The sequence below is a fragment of the Carlito syrichta genome, unplaced genomic scaffold (assembly GCF_000164805.1).
Source record: "Carlito syrichta isolate Samal-C Ts95f unplaced genomic scaffold, Tarsius_syrichta-2.0.1 Scaffold311316, whole genome shotgun sequence".
Lineage (NCBI taxonomy): Eukaryota > Metazoa > Chordata > Mammalia > Primates > Tarsiidae > Carlito > Carlito syrichta.
This window is the reverse complement of record NW_007255412.1, coordinates 570,522-590,704: the sequence shown is the minus strand read 5'-3', so window position 1 is coordinate 590,704 and position 20,183 is coordinate 570,522. Positions and strand designations below refer to the sequence as shown.

The following is a 20,183-nucleotide window of genomic DNA, read 5'->3' as shown; positions in this document are numbered from 1 at the left end:
GAACCCCAGAGTCTAAAAAGTTAGTAAATTTTGACATTAGAAATATAATCAAATTTCACCAATGCTTTTCTGTAGTGACAGCCAAATCCATCCATGTCAGATCAGCGGCCTATGGTATGTGACTTCATGTGACTTTTCTTCCCCTTTTCTCTTTTCCTTCTGCAAAATCAGCATTAGGCTATTTGGAGGACAGGCGAGGACTATTATGTTAAATTGTGCTACCTACAACTTAAGCTTCTGTCTTTGCTAAAGCTGCCAGTTTTTATAAACAACAGAAGACAGAAAGGGTTTACTAAGAATAATGTTGAAGCCCAAAAGAATCCTACAGCCTATAAATCTTAATAGAGGTTCTGAGATTCCAGCAGGCTGGATGTGTCTCTTTTACCCAGGCTCACTCCATCTTGGCTCCCCCGTGATGACTCCAATTTTCTCGAAACACAGGCACGGTGCCTTGAATTTACTTGTGGTACTATTTGCCTACAAACAGGAATACATGCATATAACCTATGCAAATCAATAAAAACATGTCAAGACCCCTTAGATCGCACTACTCTCCTAAAATGCAATTTATCTTGCTGCAAATGAGAGTAAGGGACTAGGTAACAAATAGCATCTGATCATTTAACTAGCACCTGTTGTCAATGCATTTGAAAACTGCATTTTTCATTTGACATACAGTAAATTGCATTTTCATATATATTGAATGGAAAAGTGAGTTGGGATGTACATATGCAGCCTTTTATGAATTTTATGAACAATGGATATTTTAGAGCTGTACGTTTAAAGGGGTCACGTCAAATGCTGCAGATTTATTTGTTCCTTCCAGTGTTGGTTGCGAACACATCATACTTTTCTTATGGCTGGGTGTTGAAGTATAGCGACACTGAAAGTATAATTATAACATTCATGTTAGATGAAGGACAATTACTATAATTTTTGTATAAAATTGAATATAACTTAAATGTGTAAATGCGAAATATTATTTTTGAAAAAAAGTTTCTTGGGGGAAAACTGCTTTTTATAAATTACATTTTTCAGTCAATCCCTTTGTCGGCTTAAATTATGAGCCACAGGTTTGTTTGTTTTTTTTTTTTTAGTGCAGTATTTTGTTTGCAGATGGGTGGCTGTTGCACAAATTCAACAACACTTAGGCTTATCAGCAACAATGGTTTTCACATTAGTGAGCATGGTTTGGCAATATTATTTGACATCTGGAACAAGCTATATTATACCAGACGTATCAAGTATAACTGAATGGATCATTTAACTGGCATTTGTTTCAAAAACTCCCACTCTTCAGCTTTTGCCTAGCTGTCATGATATGCCGGCAACGCATCGTGTTTCCCCAGCCTCATGTCTCTCTCTGGTTTTGGCCCTCTCACACTCACTTCCCACCTTCAGCTGGACATTTAGTAACAGCGGCATTGGGGCCATGTTTTTGCATCTCTTTTTTAGAGAAGGCCATGATGCCAGGTAGCTAGGGAGGTTAGGAGCTCTGTGACCATTTCAGCCAGGGAGCAGGCCATCAATTGTGACATCAGCTTTTTTTCTAATTTTGAGTTCTTGATTATGGCCCCCTGGCACATCTTCATTTTTTTTTTTTTGCAACTATGTCACAGGGAGATCTACTTTGCTAACTTTCCTGTAACTTGGATAGAGAGGAGGAAGAAACAGGATAGAGCCCTCCTGTATTGCATCCTTAAATAAAAGAACCACAGGGGGGCAGAGAGGGAAGTTGGAAATAGGAGGAAATGATAATAGAATTTTAATGCTTAAAATCTCTCTTAATCTAATTTTCTCTAGAAATTTGGGACAGATAGTCATAATTTTGGGAACGGGCTTAGCCCAAAGTTTATTGCTACTATTGCTATTATTGCTACTAGTTTGCTTTGTTGTTCTGTCTGAGGAATTCACTTCCTAGGCTTTCAAAGCCAGGCTTCTGAAGACCTCAATGGGGAAACTGGCATAAGAATGCTAAGGTATCCTGAGCCCGCGGGTTCAAGACTTGCCTGGGCAACTTGGTGAGACCTCATCTCTACAATAAATCAAAAAATTAGCCGGGCGTGGTAGTGCACGCCTGTAGTTCCAGCTACTTGGAAGGCTGAGCGGAAGGATCACCGGAGCCCAGCAGGTCGAGGCTGCAGTGGCTGGGAGCAGCCACTGCACTCCAGTCTGGGTGACAGAGTGAGACTCCAACTCAAAAAAAAAAAAAAAAGAATGCTAAGGTATTTTCTAAATAAGAAATAATGCATTTACTTTGTAGAAATGCTGTTGTTATTTGTTTGTTTATTTATTGGTTTTTGGGATGGCGTTTCTTTCCTTTAAATCAGCAGATGCAAACAGAACACACCCAGCTTACGAGTTAATGCGTACCCACCATTCAAAATAATTAAAAGGGAATAAATAAAGGGTTTACTACGTAAACTGGATAACGAGCAAGTCTAGATTCAAAGGAAAAAGCCAAATAATAAGGAAAGTCATAGAATTAACCTTGTTTTCTTTGCATTTGGTAAAATTGTTTTATTAATATAAACAAGTCAGAAGTTGAGGCTTGAGGGTTAAAAGGTATTTATTATCTATCCTAACGTCATTGAGAGGAACTAGCCAGGAGGTCATACTGTTGGGAAGAAACAAACAACCTTAACCCCCCTGACATTCCATTTAGGTTAGTTGGAGACAAATTTATTTACTTATTAAGTCTTTAATTTATTCTGCAGATATTTTTTGAGCATCAAATTATGTGCAAAGCACTGTATAAGTCTGGAGGTGAAACCAAAACCAAACAACAATAAAAACCAAAGTAGAACAAACCCATTTACAATAGCATCAAAAATAGTAAAATACTTAGGAATAAACTTAGCCTAGAAGGGGAAAAACTTGTACACTGCCAACTGCAAAATACTGCTAAAATAAATCAAAGAAGATACAACTAAATAGAAAGTCATTCTATGTACATGAGTTGGAAGATTTAATATTATTAAAATGTCAATATTACTCAATGCAATCTATAGATTCAGTGTAATCTCTATCAAAATTGCAAGTCATTTTTTAGGAAAAATAGAAAAAAAATTATAAGACTTATATGGAGTCTCAAGGATCCTGAATAGCCAAAACAGTCTTGAAAATGAAGAAAAAAGTTGGAGGCCTCACACTTCCTGATTTCAAAATATATTCCAAAGCAACAGTAATCAAGATGGTGTGGTATTGGCATAAAGACAGACATATAGACCAACGGAACCAAATACAGAGCCCAGAAATAAACCCTTGTGTATGTAGTCAAATGATTTTCAATAGTAGTGCCAAGACTGTATAACAGGGAATGGACAGTCTCTTCAACAAATGATGTTGGCAAAACTGATATCAATATGCAAAAAAGAATGAAGTTGGACCCTAACTTTATACCATATACAAAAATTAACTTCAAATGGATTGATGACCTAAAAATGAGACGAAACTATAAAACTCCTAGTTTTATACATCCAGAGTAGTGGATGTAGCAATGATTTCTTCGATATGACACATAAGCACAGGCAACAAAAGCAAATATATACAAATAGAAGTCTATCATACTTAAAAACTTTTGCACATCAAAGGAACAATCAACAAAGTGAAACGGAAGCCTATGGAATGGGAGAAAATATTTGCAAATCATATATATGGAGTTAAAACCAGAACATATAAGGAACTCCTACAATTCAAAAAAATGACTTCATTAAAAAAAAATAGGAAAAGGACTCGAATAGACAGTTGTGCAAAGAAAATATATGTGACCAACAAGCATATGAAAAGATGCTCAACATCACTAATCAGAAGTGAAAGGAAAATCAAAACCATGAGATAGCACCTCATACCATTTGGATGGTCACTATCAAAAGAACAGAAAATAACCTGTGTTGTTAAGGAGATGGAAAAATTGGAACCCTTGTGCACTGTTGGTGAGACTATAAAATGGTACAGCTGCTTTGGAAAACAGTATAGAGGTTTCTCAAAAAATGAAAAGTAGAATTATCATACTATCCAGCAAGCCCACATCTGATTGGATACTCAAAAGAATTCAAAGCAGGATCTTGAAGAGAGATTTTCATACTCACATTCATAGCAACATTATTCACAACAGCCAACAGGTAGAAGCAACCCAAATGTCCATCAGTGAATCAATGAATAGAAAATGTGATACATATGAAATATTATCCAGCTTTTAAAAAGAGGTCAATTCTGTCACAGACAAGAACACAGATGAATCTTGAGGATATTATGGCAAATGAAATGATCTAATCACAAAAGGACAAATACTTTATGATTCCACTCTTGTACTAAAGTAGTCAAGATCATAGAAGCAAAATAAAAAGGTGGCTGCCAAGAAAGGGGAAATTAGTGTTTCATGAGTATAGAGTTTTAGTTTTGCAAGATGGAAAAGTTCTAGAGATTTGTTGCACAACATGTGGATATACTTAACACTACTGAACTGTATACTTAAATGGTTAAGATGGCAAGTTTAATGTGTGTGTGTGTGTGTGTGTGTGTGTGTGTGTGTGTGTGTGTGTGTTTACCTCAGTAAAAGCAACAAACACCAAAGTAGATGTTGGTCCCTACCCTCAGGGGATCTTGGAATCTCCTCAGAAAGATGTAATTTTAGCTTATTTGTGATAGAAATGATTGTGAGTAGAGAGTGGGCAAAGAAGGCTTCCTGGAGGAAGTGGGTCCTGGACCTCAGCAGTTTCATCCCTTGTCTCATTTGGTAGGCCTTTTTCACTTTCTGGCTGCTGGTAAAACAGTTCCTGTTTTCATATCACACTGCTAAAGTAGACTGTGGATTTTCTTTTGGGTGGTGAAGTGGAGACCCATGGCTTCACTGGATGAATTAGCAGCTTTCTACCTAAGGCCACTGTTTATCCAACAGTCCTGCTGAGGTCCTGTGATGGGATCCAGTGTTGATCACCCAGGCCTGGCTACTTCTTTTCCTGCCTTCTTCTTCATGGATTTGCATGTGTATCTGTGTATTTATTTCCAAATTCCAAGGGAGAACTAGACTCATAAATCTTTAGGACACCCCAAATGCATTACAGTTTTACCCACTAGAGTTGTTACCTTAATGCCTCTCTAATTATCGTGTGTACTCAGACTGTAGATACTCCCTGGGGAGGAAGAGCAAAAGCAGTCGAGGACAACCTGCATTTTTCTTCTGTTTTAAGTTCCATCTGGCTCATACGCTTTCTCTTTGAGAAGGAAATGAGGTGCATGTTGCCCTCAGATCCATTCTTGCCCTTGTCCTGCTTTGCTGTCTATTGCAGGGGTTGCCATTTGTGGGGGAAGTTCCCAAGTTTTCCTGCAACTGGATTCCTATTGGTTTTGACCAGTGGGAGGCCCTGGCAGGAGACTGAAGGTGGGAGCAAAGGATAAACCTGGGAATTTGTCCCTATCCAACTCTACCTCTGCTGGCTTCTCTGGCATGGGCTGGTCTCTGCTGTGGCTCCAACTTCATGACGTGCCTGGGTTTTACCTGTAGTTAATGACCCTTGTCCCAGTCTCCCCAATGCCTTTTCAGTCTGAGAGTGGTAGTGCCATCTTGATGTTGCTTCTTCCTTTCTGTATATTCTTGCTGGATATTCATTTCCCTGCATTAAGTTCTTCCTTTTGTAAATATTTAAAGCAGTTCCTATTTTCTGCGTTTGACCCTAACTGACACAGTTCTTTGGGTCTTCAGAAAGCCCTAAACAGTTCTGTTAAAACAAAACAACAACAACAAAAACAAAGAAAAGCAAGATTAGACATCGACAGTGTCAGTTTTGGTTATGGCCACACATTTCAGTATTAGTTATAGTAGAACACTGTTTCCTGGTTCTCTAGCCAACTGATGACAGTGTGAAGGTAAACTGGTTCATGTTTCTAGAGTGTTATTTTACTTGTGATAGCATATAAATTGGGAAATGGGACGGAAATAAATGCTGGAATCCTAGACTTTATTTTAGATCATTAAGATGATAAAGATGGTGTTTTCATAGTATAGAAACTTCCATAATCATAACTCAACATGGTTACTCTATCCAGTTTAATAAGACCATATTTATTATATGAGCACCTTGATGGTCTGGCTTCAGGCCAGACATAAACTAGAAAGAGAGCCCAGTGTAAACTGAAAAGAGATCTTTTGGTTAGGAATAAAAAGATGAAAAACTTATCTCTAGATTACATTTATACTAGTCTATAGCCATTTTTGTATTTTATTTGAGATTAAAAAAAAAGTATAGTGGAGTTATCATGCAATTGTAAATGGTGGACTCTTTTATTTAAGGAACCTTTTATTATTCCCTTTGGGAATATGCTAGAGATGCCCCAACAAGCTGCCCCATTAGCTTCAAGAGTTGGGCATTCCCATTCAAACTTAGTATTTAAAACTTGATATTGTTTTCTCCTTTTTCCCCTCCTTTTCCAATTTTTAGCTGCCAAGAATTATTGGGTGAGTGAGAATCTAAGTGTTCTTCTATTACTCATGTAACACCATCTAGTTTTCCTGAGGGGTGGACTTTGGATTGAAAGAATGACTGTTGAGTGGTATAGAAAACCTCAAAGTCAAAACAACAACATATTTAACAATATTGATACATCAGATACACAGGGTTTGGGAGTTTAGAAGCTAAGGCAACTCAATTCCTGCCCTCTTGGAGTTTATAATCTACTGGAAAATATGGACAATTAGGATGGTAACTGGGAAGTTAGGGGACCATGGAAAGCAGAGGGAAGGTATCTAGGTAGACTTGGTAAGCTGCAATTTGAAAGACAAGAGGAATTTATTTGCTGGGAGTCAAAACAGGCACCAGAGTATGCAAAAGTTTGGAGGCCTGAACATGAGAGAGCATATTGTCTTATGAGAAATGACACAGAAGTATTTTAAAGTTGGGTCTTTCTATAAGTAAAATAACAGCTTTAAATTGTTGCTGTTGTTTTTAACCTTGCCTAGAAGAGAGGATCATTTTGGTAGTGGTGGTTGTTCAACATGATTGAATATGATTGGGTATTATTACTTGCTGATGGGACTTAATTTTCTCATGTTTAAATGTGATCCATTATCTTGTGTCTAGAACATATTAAAATGACTTTAAAATGAGAAACAAGGGAACCCTGGTTATTTCAGAGCAAACATTCTTGTTTATTGAACTGAAATGTAGAGTACAGAGGTATTTTAATACTAAGATTACATAGACACTCAAATCTCAGGGTTACAGGACTAGATAAATCATTTGTGATGGCTGGGCAGCTCAGACCACAGTGGTAGCCCAGTGTTCACTATTATTGTTTTCTAGCCTTATCCTGTTTGGTCTTTCCTCCTGACTTCTTTCCTTTTCTTTCTTTCCTTTTTTTTCTCCTTTCCTTCCAACTCAAAACTCATCAACTTGCAATACCCCTGATAAAACTCATTTATAATGCTGACCAAATTTTCTGGCTTCAGCCAGCTGTTCAGTTTTTTTCTTGTGGAAGGCCCCAAACTCTTCTCACTACTTGTTCTGAAGATAAATTAGCGACTTCTAAATAATGCAGTGAACCCTAATTCTCTTTGATTAGTAGCGAGTTAGATGATAGCGACCCATTGAAATTGGCCATCAGCATAAATAATGAGTGAATGAACTGATAAAATGCAAAGTCACCGGCCGTCATAAATCAAATGAAATCCACTTTCTCTGGAAGTCACTGAAATTAGAAGTCCATGCTCCTATTAATTATTTTGCCTTCTGAAGACGACAGTGTTATAAATCAGCCTTGAAAGGCCCTTCACTTAGAAAGCTGAAGGAGTACGGCTGCCTGAAAATTGCTTTGTGTACGCACCTAATTGTTTCTTAAGCAATCCACCTTTGTAGCATGGCTTCAGGAAATGAAGAAGGTCCCTTTGGTTGAGATCATGAATGTAGCCTCAAGAAGGGCCTTGAGAAGCCTCTTTGGAAGGTTCAAATGGGAGCGGGCAATCATCCATCCCCTTCTCTAGAAAAGATATCCCCGCATCCTTTGTTTTAGGACTCAGGCCCCACCAGGCGGGCCCAGCATTGTTGGAGTGGTTTGCTATGGTACGATCTAAAAAGGCTGGCAGTAGGCCCCAGGCCGTTTCATCATCTTGTCTCAACTTAACTCTCAACCAGGCCTGAGAAGCCAAACTTCACTTGAATACAGTGAAAACCAAGATTTTAAAAATTGGGAAAAAAACAGAGATTGAAAACTCTGACTTCTCAGGTTCATTTTAAGAGTTGTTGTAACCTGCATATATTAGATATGAAATGACATATAATTTTTGCTAAAAGGTAGGTGGGAAATTATATTCATTTAGGAACCTATTTTGCAATAGGCATTTTAAAAAGCAACATTTTGTGGAAAAGAGGTTAATTCCATAGTAGGAAATGTTGTAAATTAGTTTCATTTAGGACCACTGCCTGTAGTATCTAAAGTTTTGAAGTTGAGACTGCTGATTAAAAAAACAAAAAACAAAAACAACAACAAAACCAGTTCTCTCCTGGATGTGGTCTCAAAACATTTGGTAGAACTTTGAGATGTAATCCTGGATTGTTAGCAAATCTGGATTAAGCTGACAAGGACGTTTTCTGCTTTTCATTGAGTGTGGGTGACTTTTGTTGACCTCTGTCGAGGGATAGATGGGCAGGTTTATAGGGCTGAAGACAGACATTTATAGGAGGTAGCTCTTGAGACTTCCAGGTACTAGTTAGGTAGATGGTGAGTGTCCAAAAGTAGTTTCAGTGTGGGCTCCACAGATGGAGGTAGGATGGGGACAGGGTTTTTTAAGGAAAAAGCATTCTTACTTCTTTGTCTAAGCTTTCTACCATCTGCTGCAGGCCAGCCAGATTCTCCTGGTGGCCAATACAATAAATATACATCCTGGCCTTGGAAAATGAAAATTATCTCCTGGACTGTAAGAAGCATATCCTCTTACTTCTTTGTGTTGTGATAATCTGAGTGTCCTGGCATGTTTTGAATCATCTGTCTAAAGGAGGGGGATGTGTGCTCAGCTGAAAGAACAATCTGGCATTCAAGTGAGTGGTGTAAATTCTCATGAGTTCTGTCTGGTGCTGGGCTTAGTTGCTGCTAGATCATTTGCCAATCTGAATAACCCATTCTGAAAACTAAACTTAATGATGTATAATTGAGCATTATGCCATGAAGTAGAAAGGAGCAGTGATTCCCCAGGGATATTGAATACCGAATGCAAAGATGTTCTGGGTTGTGTCCTTGAAACCAGCCAGGTCTATAATTTCACAGTGGTTCCATGGAATATGCCACTCTGTTGTGGTGAGAGGACGTCCTAATCTCCTGAACACCCCCAGAACTGCCTAATTCCGGCTACTGGGCTTCCCCAACTCTTGTTAGCTTTCTGCCCACAACAGTGGAATTACTTTTGTTGTGGTAGAGGGGTCATGGAAGAAAATACAGCTTCCAGTCTTCCTGACTTACTTCCAGAAGTCTAGGTGTCCCTGACAGTATTCTGTGCTCCAGGACAGAGTGAGCATGGCCTTTGTGGGCATTTCTTGCCTGGGAGTTGATGTTGTATGTCTGTGTTGGTCTTCTTTTCTCCTGGCTTGCATTTTAGAGTTGTGGCTACATGATGGGGGCATGTAATAATGACTTATTGATTGTTGGACACACCATGGGGGCAGAGGAGAAGCTCATCTGAATGAGTGGCTCTAGTATTTGTGGAATCTGTTTCTGAAGTTTGTACAAGATATAAGAGGTCCTGACCATCGTAAGACTGTCCTCCTGTCATGAGGCATTTATTGGTAAAGGTTTATAGATCTTGCAACATCTTTCTTTACCTTGGGTGATGTTCCTTTCTGGGGTATATAATCAGGGTGACCAGATGTCCTGGTTTCCCTGGGATAGTCTCTATGATGTCCTGGTATTCCTGGGATAGTCTCTATGCTTGTTTTCCTGGAATAATTATTAATAGTGACCTTCTGCCCAATACCTTTTTTAAAAAAAACTCTTGAAAGTATCCAAGATTTGGATGATCACTTTATATATAATACTGAAAAGGAATTTTTATATTTGTTGTCGTAGCCCCATAGAAACAGTGGCATATTGAAATAATCAGAACTGTAGAAATATGCAGACTTTAAACATATTCCCTAGCATGTGACCTTGGGCAAGTTAACTTCTCTGAGCCTCTGTTTCTTTATCCAGGGAGTGGGGATCATTATACATCCCTCACAGATTTATGTTGAGGATTAAATAAAATAACATGTAAGGTTCCTAGCAAGTTATTGGGCACATAGGTAGGTAGAAGATAAATATTTGTTTTCTTCTATTCCTCAGAATAAGACAAGAAACTTAGTGGGGGGCGAGGGGGTTTGCTATGTTTCTCAACCTCACTTCAAGTTGATGCAGATAGTTCAGTCAGGAGCAGCCTGGTGAAACAAAGAGGAAGAGAAAAGTCATGGGCTAGCTACTCTGCTGTGGAAAAAAGAAGGAAAGAATGTTCTCTTTGAGGAAAAATTCTCTCCCCCAAGGCTTTTGGAATGCCCCATAAAAGGAGATGCAAAAAGACATACACATAAGAGAGAGAAGTTTAATTTGCTCTTAGATCAAACAAAGGATTGATTTAGCATTTGTAGCAAAAGAAGCAGGAGGCTAACCAGAGATGTGATTGATAAATGACTTTGCCTTTCATATGTAATATGATGGTGAAGAAAATCTATTGGTATTGGAGCCTCTATCTCTGCATCTGTGAAATGGGGGTGAAGAGATTGTAGTGAGAATTAAAAGAGGCCATAACTATAAAGCAGCCTCACAAACTGTAGAGTGTAGGACATGTGTGGCAAATCATATTTTTCTCATTTGCACAGAACTAAAACACCAAACAGCCTGAACACTGCTAGCTTAGGGGTAAAGTGACCACATGAGGTGGTACCAATCCACATTGTAAGATTCACAGGTCTTTAAAACGATATTCATGAACACATGAACACTCTTGCTCTCTTTCACAAATGTTCCAGGGGGGCACACACAGCTCTGTTTTACTGGCCCCACAGGGATTGGTGATTTTAAGCGGTTTTGTGGAGATTACTATTCCCTTTCACACGTTTAATTAGAAAGAGGCAAAAAGATTTATTTTCCTTAGAGTTTCCAGCCCAGATGACTCAAAGTCTGTGGAAGAAGGCTATTGTGTGCAAGTGGTCAGGACTGGTTGTCTTCATGTGACCTTCTTGCTGCCCAGAGGTCACAGTTTCTGGGGCCCCTAAATCTTCTACTACCAGTGCCTTAGCCCCTCTGTCTATTCAACAAAGGTGAGCACCAAATGGGGACTCTATATCACCTCAGTAGAAAACAGTGTGTAGCTCGCACTGGGCCAGTTGAAAAGATGCTCACGGCTTGGAGGAGCCATTGGGAGAAGTGAAAATATACCCATACGTGCCTACTCCTGCTCCTTCTGGTACTTGCAGAACCTTTTTCTTCCCCTCTCCCCCCCTTTTTTTCCTATTAGAAATCACTGTACAGTATGACTGTGCGTAAGGCTCTCTACCCAAGCCAGGTGAGACACTGTGTTGCACTTATTTAGCTCATAATATATGCTGAGTAACAGCAGTGTTTACTTGACTGAGACACACACCTTCGAAAGCAGTAGAACCAGGCTTAGAACTTGGCTAGCTGATGCCACAGTCCTTGTCCTACACGGTGTTGCTTCTCATCCTCCTCCTTTGTAACTTCCACATTTTCATGTGTCTGGTTTGTTTGTTGCTGTTGTTTGTTGCATAAGCCTTTACATAAACTTCTGAAAAGACAATGAACCTTTATTTGGAGATTTTTTTTGGTGAGAGAAGGTTATCTTGCCATGTCTTTTTATTTATTGAAAATTAAATTTTAATTTCAAAGGATAATATTCTTCACTCTAACTGCTAAGGTTCAGTCCTTTTTGGTTACCATCCACCTCTAGTCTCTTCCCCAGAGGTAACCACATTAAGAATTTGCTGCTTTGACTTATCCTTCTTCTGTGAATTTTTATACCAATTCACACAGGCACATTTATATGCATGCTAAAGAATTTGTAGTACACTATACATTCAGTAACTTGCTTGTTTTCACTTGGTGGCATGTCTTAGATATCATTTCATGCCAGTATATGTAGAAATGCTTGCGCTTTTTGACTTGTATGTAATATTCCATAGTCTGGCTATGCCAAAGTTTTTTTGGCCCTTAGCTTTCTGATGGACATTTTGGTTGTTAGCCATTTAATTGTCACATCAGTAATGAATGTCCTTGTTAAAGGTGTGCAAATGTTTCTCACGAGTATGTTTTAAGTAGACTTGCTTTATCACAGAGTATGCACATTTTGAATTGTAATGGATGTGTAAATTTGGCCCCCATGGTGATTTTATTAGCAACCACCCCTACTAATGAGATGTGGAAGTACTATTTGACCAGCTCTCCTGCCCATGTTTTATAATAGCATGCTTTCAGAATGTTTGCAGTCTCTTGGGTATCATACGGTATATCTCACTGTCATTTTTAACTTTCAACTTCCTGCCATGCTTGAAAATCAGTGAATATATTTATTGCCTTTTCTTTTATTATGACTTGCCCATGTATATTATTTGCTCATTTTTCTATTGCCTTGTGTGACTTACTTACTGGTTTCTAGAATATCTTTATATATTCAGGGTATACTTGGTCTCAGTGTCTCATGTATTGCAAATATTTTTTTCCAACTTGTTGCCTATCTTTTAGAAGCTTTATGGCGCTTTTTATGACATATAGGTTTTTAATTTTGATGGTGTGAAATTAACAAGTCTTTTCCTATTTGTGTCTCATTTAAGGGCTTCCTGACACTTCGGTCATAACATGTTCTCCTGTATTTCTCCTAAAACTTCGATGCTCTAATTTTACCTTTTAGGCCTTAATCCATTGCATTATTTTTCCTTTGGCAAATGGTTTTTTTTTTTTTTTTTTTTTATGTGAAAATTTTATTTATTGGGAAACTCTTTACCAAAAGATGTACAGTGCTGGACTAATAATTCTCTATATCTGGCCTTCAATTCTTTTTCCAGGAACCAGATCATTATTCAAAAGTTTCATCTTAGATACTTCCTTATCTTCATCTTTAATTATCATAATGAAATAGATAGAAAAAAAATTAAGTGAAAGCAATGAGAATAATTTTTTTTTTTTAATATTTTCCCCATTTTATTTTATTTTATTTTATTTTTTTTCATTAATCAGTAGTTTTTATTATGGTTTTGTGGGGTACAGTTAAGGGTAGGTGTACAATGACGTTTCATTCAGGCACCCTGTAGATAAGAAGTGTTTTCCCATCCCCCGACAGATATTTGCTACTGTTAATCCCATCCCCCTGGCAAATGGTTTTATATTTTTGTTGAGGTCAAAATTAATATATTTTTCCACAAATGGAAGGTCAGTTGACCCCAAACCATTTGTTTTTATGTCATTTTGCAATACTATTTTTATTACATGTGAAATTTCTAAATATACAGAATATTGGACTCTCTGTTCTGATCCATTGCTCTATTTGTCTACTATTAGAAGTGTTAAAAACGAGTGTCTAAATTGACTGAACAGTGTTTCACAAAGTTTATGAGAGGAGCCTAGGAGGTCACCTTGTGAACCCTCATCTCGTGTTGTTGGCTTCAACTGAACTGTGTTCTCAGATCCTGAGAACTATGTTAGCTTCCTGTGTTCTTGGAAAGCTAGATCATTATGACATTTTAAACTCATGTCTTGAAGCCCACTGTTATTTGTGTGGTCCATTTTGCTACTAATATTGGGACACTTCTCACAGGCTTTAATTAAGGCATATGGGTCCAAATGATGGGAGTGGTGTCCATCAGAAGACACGGGTTCAAAGTTTAATTCTGCTGTAAGTTCTATGTCCATAGATAATGTATCCCCTTTTACATACAGGGAAGGAACTTGGATTGAGTAGAACTGGCATCCTGACTGGTACCTACTACTTATTGACTGTGGGGTTTGGAGCAAGTAGTTTAACTTTTCTATCTTATCTAATATTAGGGATATTATCATTTACCTCTCAGGATGGTTTTAAGGGATTTTTATACAACTAATATATAAGATAGCATTTTGTTAAGCTTAAGACACTATAGAAACTGGACCTGCATACTAATGTGTTCAGGCTTTGTTTTTATTTTGGTCTGGTGAAGATAATACACTTTTGTCTCCCTCAGAGAGCTGTCCCAAGCATCAAATGGGATGTGCTCAGATAAAATGGAAATGCCATACAAATTATTTATTGCTGATGAATACCAACAGGTGGACTGGAATTGGCAAATATTAACCAAATCCACAGAGTTATTGCAGTGAAACAGGGTCATACCGGTTAGTAGAGTGTTTTCAGGAGATAATTATTAGAGCAAGATTTATGGGTCCCTAAGTCTTCACCCATTTGGGTGAAAAACAGGTACAGTTGAGCAATTCCTCTACTGGTCTCACTTGAAGCCCCTCATGTGTCTGCTGTCAGATGGCGGCCGGAAATGGAATGTCCAAGGTGGCTTAACTTATATCTCCGGAGTCCTTTGAAAGGGCTCAGGTGGTCCTTTAAGTGTGAATGGCAGGAGAATGAGTGCTGTATAGGGTTCCTGTGCTAGGAGAACCAAGAGATAGAGTGGGATTGGCTGCAAGTTTCCTTGTGTTATCAGTGGCTCCATCCAGTTTTTTTAAATAAAAAAAATGAAATTTGATCTTTCTTTATAAATTGTGAAATGCTTATCTTTCTTTCTTGCCCTACTTTCCCTCACTTTCATGTTGAACCTAAATCTGGCAACAATCTAAACACCAAGTCATTGAAAATTAAAGTGAAAGTCTAGAAAAAGAAAAACAATGATAGCATCTCAGGGCTTGTTAGTGGCGACAGTCTTTGTCTCTCTAGGGGGAAAGGTGCTGGTTGTGTTGGACTGTTATTATGGTGACCCCTATGACCCACACCTCCTAGTATTCACTTTTCTCTGTAGTTCCATTTCATGTTGACTCTGGACTTAGCCAATGCCACGTTAGCATGTGTGGGATGCCAGCGCAACCTTAGTAAATCTTGCGTATTGGTGCTGGTCTTCTTGGAATGTGTGCTCTTGGTATCTGCCTGCTTGGAAAAGAAGCTTTAGCTGGCCATGTGGAAGGAGAGTGGTCATAGACTCTAGCCATTCCTGTTAAGACTCCAAGTAAAGCCATCTTGGGCATTCCATTTTCTGCCACCTTCTGATAGCAGACACATGAGGGGCTTCAAGTGATACCACTAGAAGAACTACTCAACTGAGCCTCTATTAACCTATGGAATTATGGGCAAATCAAATAGTGGTTATTCAAATCCAGTACATTTGTTATATAGTGATAGATAGCCAAAACACTGAATTAAAACACACGCACACTCTCTCAACTCCATTTAATGTTTGATCATTAATTGTTTTTTCCATCTAACATGTTGGCTTTTTTTAGACTTGGATTCAGGTTACTTTATCAGGAGATGCTTAACTCGTATTTACCTCCTTAATTTCATCCATCCTCAAGGTGAAGCTTTGTGGTTGGGGTATGTCCATTTCATTAAGGAAAAGGTAGTGAAAGAAGTGTTTTCTCCTTTCCCAATGTAGGCCAGTTCCCATCAGATCCCCGAGATCCAGAAGAGGCCACGGGTGGAGGTGGCTGGGAAAAGAGGTTTATTTCTGCAGCTTGCCTGCACAGGGAACCTGGAAGAATTTATAAATCCATCGTCTCAAGTCATTAGGCAATATGTTGGTCAGTACAGGAGACTCTCTTCTCATTAATTCAGGGGAGATTTACTTGTGTCACCCTCATTAGTATTTATGGGATTTATCCACATCAATCGCTAGTGCATTAACAGGGAAATAACTAAACCTCCCAGGGTTTGTTGGTGCTAATAAAATGAGCTGGAAGTTTCAGAAATCACCATGATCAGAAGTATTCTAAATCAGGGCCTGTAATTGATCCTTTCAAAGTACCCTCAGGATGTTTTCCTGTCCGCTTGCCTTCCAGTGGCATTTGCATATTAGCTTGGTGTCTACAGCCTTTGGTGCAAATTTAGAGGGGTGTCCATTTCTCTAAATGAAACATCTGTGAAACAATGTAGGAGAACCCAATGGAGTGTTGAGGATGTCATTGTTGAACCAGAGCATCTCTGTAAACAAAGGGTTAAATTTCTTATAATTCTTTTTGTTTGGTCCTGGCTTATAACAACAACAACAAAAAAGCCCTGCATGTAAATATATTTTTTATGTATTCTGAACATAAAGATAGCTCTGTCCTACCATATTGATTTATTAGATTCTCTGACATTTTAGTTGTGGTCGTTATGTTATATTTATGAGATGAATGTTGGATTCCCTCATTATGTTATCCTCATTTATTTTACATACTTTTATGGCTGGTTGTGCATCGCTTTACAGTTAAAGCTTTATTGCAGCTGTTAGCGTTGGGGGGAGGGGAAGGCAAGTAGTTATTGATCGGAATTTACATGTTTACTGTTGTAATCATGATTTATTTAATCTGTTTGCACATATAAATATAAGCCCACTCTCTGAAATAAAAAATATATATACTGTATCTATATTTTAGATGGTGAAACATTTGTTGCCACCCTCATACCCTTTGGAGTAGAGAATTTGGGGATGGTCTGGTGTTCTGTGGATGAGTTTCCTTACAGCTTAGTGGTGAAAAGTGTGAACTTCAGAACCACATGGCTTGGATTCTACTCCCAGCCATACTGCTACCAAGCTGTGTGACCTGGGTCAAAGTATTTACCTCTCTGTGCTTCAGCTTCCTAACTTGTAAAATGAGGATGACTTTAATACTTACCTCATAAGGTTGCTGTAAGGATTAGAGCAACATTGGAAAAATTCTTAGAATGTGCTGGGCACAGAGAAATTGCTAATGAAATGCTCATCATTAGAACACCAGTGAGGTATATTGGGAAACCTCAGTTACTTTCAGGTGGGAAACTTGACTTTAGTTTTAATTCAGCAGGGCGAGGGCACATAGAAGGTGCTTGGGTATGATGTAGCCAAGAAAGAAGGATTCATTGAGGGTTGAAGGTTAGTCCTGAAAATTGTTTTTCCCTATATTTTATGTTAAAAAATGTTTTAATTTTAGGCCTGCCATTAGCTAGTTTCTGAGAATTAACTTCACTTTGCCTCAGTCTTTTCATCTATCTCTTGGTGTTAATTGCTGCTTGAGATAGTAGTGATGTGGATAGTGGCGTAGAAGTCAAGACATTTACTAGCCTCAAGCCTGTCACTGGACAGCCTTACTACCCTGGCAAAAGACTTAACTTTTCATGTGGCAAAGTCTGTGCCTACTTTTTAAAGTTATGCTGAGAACCAGATGAGATGATGTTTGGGATGTCATTTCAAGTAGTCTAAAACTCTACAATAGATGTTAGAGAACTACTAATGATACCTTCTAACAAGATGTTGCAAAATTGATATAATAGATAAGAAAAGACTGTGAAGAAAGTAGGGTGTGCTCTGTAAACAGAGGACGTGGTGCTGATTCAGCACTATGACCTCCTGATGCTCTGAATGTGAGTCCTAACTCTTCCCAAGAGACAGAGGGCTAGAATAACCCCAACTTCCCTGGATGCTTAGTTCCAAGGAATTTTCCCCTTTTATTCAATCCATGTGCTACCATTTGGCCAAATCCTTGCAAAAAAAAAATGAGTCCTTCCCTTATAATTTCCTTATTGTTTATCTGTTAGACAAAAGACTGTGCATTTTATTTCCATCATTTAATGGAAGCCACACTTTCTGCCCTTGTATTAGCAACTCAGCATTTGCATTCTGTACTTTACAATTTGGCAGGGATTCCTTGAAATAATTTACTTTTATCATCTTGCTTCAGATTTTCAAAGAATAATCCATCTAACAAAATAGTTTTATCCTTTCTATATATTCATTTTTGTTTTGAGGCTTTGTAGCAGAGCTAATGATTTTTAATCAAATTTCTAGGCCACTCATCATAATTAGGTGTAGAATTATGAATTATGTACAACTTACCATTATATCACACCTCCCTGTGATAGGTGAGTGAATTAGAGATCATCACAGGGTTGCCAGAGCCTTTCAGGATGATTTATAGCATTTAAAGAGAAACCTTCAGTTTTTCCTCCCATGCTTAAAATTTCTCTAGAAAACCTGCGATTCCCCACTTCCTTTCCTTTTGCCCTCCACCTGCAAATGCTGTTTCTTGTCCATTTTTCCCCCCAAATCATTTGGCCTCTGAAAATTTTACATAGCTAAGTCTAAAAAAAATTATTCAAAATCAAATCTCAAAAACATGCGGAGTAAAAGAGAAGGTGCTTGGGTATGATGTGAAGTCATATACAAAATAGTACTTACTGTGTGATTCTATTTGTATGACATTTCAGAACTAATCTGGGTGATAGAAATTAGAACAGTGTTTCTTTTGAGGAGAGCCATAAGATAACTTATTGTGGGATGGTGGAAATTAGAAACGTTCTAGATCTTGATGGGAGTGGTCCTATGGTGTATACACTTGTCAAAACTGATAAGATTGTACATTTAAGGTCTGTGCATTTTACTATGCAAATATATCTCAATAAAAATTTGAAAAAATTATTTGCATGTGTCCTCGTAGACATACCTTTCTTTAATGGTGATTAAAAGCTATAAAGATCTTGAGACCATCTGATGTCTTTTCCTTATGCCTTTTAAGCCAGAATTTAAAGAAAAAGATGCTATCTTACAGTACCAGTTCCTCTAAATCACTGGAGGTTTGGAAAAAATTTGTTTGTCAGCTCTGTTAGCCACTGATATTCAAGTGGGTACCTGCTGTCTGGGTTAGCTTTTATAGGAAGCCATTACTCATTCTAGAAATGTTCCCTTCTCCTGCCATTTGACTTAATATGGAGGAATAATTTCTTGGCTAATTTTTTTTTTCGGTACATACTTCTGAAATACAAATTCACTTTTTCTAATGAATCATTATCATGTACTACCATCAAAGGTTATTCACTGAAAGCTCAAGAAAAAAAGCAATGAAAACTAATTTTGATTGTTAATGGAAATGTATTTTTAGTCTTAAAGAGCTTCCCTCAGCAATAATTATAGTTATGCCTCTTGGGTGTTTTTGGACTTTTAAATTTACATCTAGTAGCTCTTTTTCATTTAGCAGTTAATCTTTTAACAGAGCTCTGCAAATGTGTTCTTTAGTCTAGTGTTAGGAAAGGATTGACAGAGATTTTATTTCTTCTCTTTTTCTAGTCAGTTTTGTTTGCCCCTCCTTATCATGCTGGCACGCACTCAAGCTGCACCTCTTCCTGGGTTACCCTGCGTGCTGGTGTGACTGGCAGCACAGGCAGTGGGGGCCCAGCAGGCAAAGGCTAGAGATGGAGACTTTGCTTTCTGGCAGCTAGTGAGTATCCGTGGCCCTGCGAGCTGCCTCTGCATCGTGTGGCATAGAATTGTGGGCAGAGCAAGTGGGCTCTGTGGCCCACGATTCTGGAACATATGCACGCAGGTTGTACAGGGACTGGCCTGCTGCTGCCGTTCCCTGGCTTCAGACATCCAAGTATCCATAGACATGGAGCGAGATTGAAAACAAGATGCAAAGCTTTGATAGTAACTAAGATCACTTGCCGGTTTTTGCTGATTCTTTGCTGATTTCAGAGCTAGACGGGGACAGCCTAGAGGGCATGAGAAGCCAAGGGATTCTGGCAGGAAGTTTGCCCTCTTATTAAACAACCGAGTGTGTCAATTAACCAGCTTGATTAGAGAAAGCTCAAGCAACCGCCGAGGATCCTGTTCCTGGTGAAAACTGACCTCGCCCATGGAGCGGCCAGACATTGGGGTATTTGCAAAGCACTGCTGAACGTTAAGGAACAGTTAAAATTAATCCTGTGTATTGCAGCTCCCGAGAAAGCCAGCCCACATGTCAATAAATCTAGATCTGTTTGAAGCTAACGTCACTAAATCTTCGTCTTGACTGTTTGCTGGTGGTGTCAAGAGCTGCCCGGGAAGATGAATTTGAGGGGAGGATGAAAAAGGAACCGTATTAAACTGCAGCTCTGATAAGTTTAGTTAAGAGGCAGGAGATGTGTCCTTGCCATGACATTCAGTGGCTGATATTTGTTTCCCTTTAAATAATATGCTGTACATCTGTGAGAATGATGGTTTGGGGCTGGTGACATTGCATCTCCA

The 20,183-nt window shown here is 38.5% G+C and overlaps 1 protein-coding gene across 1 annotated transcript in view; it reads left to right on the top strand.

Annotated features, from left to right (window-relative positions):
* LRMDA (leucine rich melanocyte differentiation associated) overlaps nt 1–20,183 on the top strand; it is a 548,466-nt gene that overhangs the window by 53,579 nt on the left and 474,704 nt on the right. The gene's annotated exons all lie outside the window — the stretch shown is intronic.